This window comes from Penaeus vannamei, chromosome 20 (assembly GCF_042767895.1).
Source record: "Penaeus vannamei isolate JL-2024 chromosome 20, ASM4276789v1, whole genome shotgun sequence".
Taxonomy (NCBI): domain Eukaryota; kingdom Metazoa; phylum Arthropoda; class Malacostraca; order Decapoda; family Penaeidae; genus Penaeus; species Penaeus vannamei.
In genome coordinates this window covers 10,472,620-10,474,915 of record NC_091568.1, presented here as the reverse complement: position 1 = coordinate 10,474,915, position 2,296 = coordinate 10,472,620, and positions in this window count along the sequence as shown.

The following is a 2,296-nucleotide window of genomic DNA, read 5'->3' as shown; positions in this document are numbered from 1 at the left end:
TCTCTCTCTCTCTCTCTCTCTCTCTCTCTCTCTCTCTCTCTCTCTCTCTCTCTCTCTCTCTCTCTCTCTCTCTCTCTTTCTCTCTTTCTCCTTGTCTATCTATCTCATTCTATAATCATCTGTGCTCTATTTCTTTTTACTCTTCTTCTGCCTTTTTTCAATTTTCTAAGTAATTTCTGTAAATAAACATAATGACCCTAAGTAATGTCGATCCCATATGTCTATATATGGATATATAATATACAAACACAACTTAAAAGATAGAAGACCTTAAAAATAAAACAAAACAAAAAATCCGAAGAACGTTTTCACTTCCTCAAAACAACAGTTCCATCCAATCCCAATGATTTAATCCCTTATGATCATCAGATTCCAGATCACGGGATCAGATCACGGCTATTCACGATCCGAACAAAAGACGAAGCAAGGCGTTTCCGAGACGAAGAGATTCTACACCGCATTCGAAGCCGATCCTGTGCGAAGGGCTGTTTCTGGCCGCGGCACAAGGAGCAGGATATTGTTACGGATATTGTGTGTGCGGATATATGCCTGCGCACACATATGGACACGTTCGCTGACGGGGTTACAAGGATCCATCCGTACGTCGTTGTCCGGTGACTGCACAATTGCGGATTAACACAACTCGTACGTGCATAGGAGTTTATACTTTTATGTGTCTGTGTTATGTTACAATACACACACACACACACACACACACACATACATATACATATACATACATATATATATATATATATATATATATATATATATATATATATACATACATATATATATATATATATATATATATATATATATATATATATATATATATATATATATATATATATATATATATATATATATATATATATATATATATATATATATATATATATATATATATATCAGAACTTTGAGAAAAGTGTTTTTTTCTACAACTGAACATTTTTATTCTCAACATATTTACTCTCTTTTTCATATGTTTATATATATGTGTATATATATATACGTATATATATATATATATATATATATATATATATATATATATATATATATATATATATATATATATATATATATATATATATATATATATATACGTATATATACACACATATATATATGCATATGAAAAAGGAAGTAAATATATTGAGAATAAAAATGTTCAATTGTAGAAAAAAGTACTTTTCTCAAAGTTCTAATACCAAAACTTTATCCAACAACTCAGGCGTTTGTTTCCGCCGTCGGGGGACACTGCCAACACATGTCAAAAACGTGTTGAGGCGAAAGGACAAGCACAACCCGAACAGAGGCTTTTAATGCTGTAAGTGCAAGCAGAAATCGCGTCCTGCTTTGAGACCTTTAAGTGCTTGCCAAACATTTCCGCAGATATATTTTTGCACGCATGCATATCCACTTACACTTCATGCAGATTCACACGCACACGTATATGCACGCACGCACGCATCAACATACATCACATAGAGACATTTTCACGCATGCAAACGCACACACGCACGGTCAAGCACGCTCTTTACACTTCAGGCACACATCAGAATCCTTGGTGTTACACGTCAAAGGGGGGGGGGGGGAGGGGGGCAGGCACATGAAAAAAGAAAAAAAAAAATAGAGAAAGAAAAGAAAGAAAGAAAAAAAATCTATTTATTTCGTTTATTCAATTTCTGGGCATCAATCTCTACGATTATTGTTGTAACTAATAGCATGATTATCTATAGTACCATTAATAGCGTTATTATTATCATCATTTCTATCAGTTGTTGTTATCTCCATTACTATTCTGATAATTATTATCATCGCTGTTGTTGTTACTCCTTCCCTTATTTCTGTTATCCGCATCGTTATTATTATCATTATGATTGATATTTGCATTAATGTTATTGGTATTTATTTTACTCTTATTATGATTATTATCATTATCATTATTATCATTGTTATCATTCTTATTATAGTTATGATCATTATTCTTATTATCATTCTTGTTGCTGCTGTTGTTTTTATAATCAACGTCATTATAATTTTCTTGACAGTACTTAGTATTATCATTATTTTTGCTATTATCATTAATATTTTATATTCATTACTTGCATTATCATTATTCTTATTATCATCATCATCATTAACAGTAACAATATCACTGTTATCATTATCATTACTTCCATCATCCTCATTATCATTAATATTATTTTCGTCATTAGCAGCATTTGTTGTAGTGACATACTCATCACCATCATCGTTATCATCATCATCCTCAACCCAATCAGTCCCT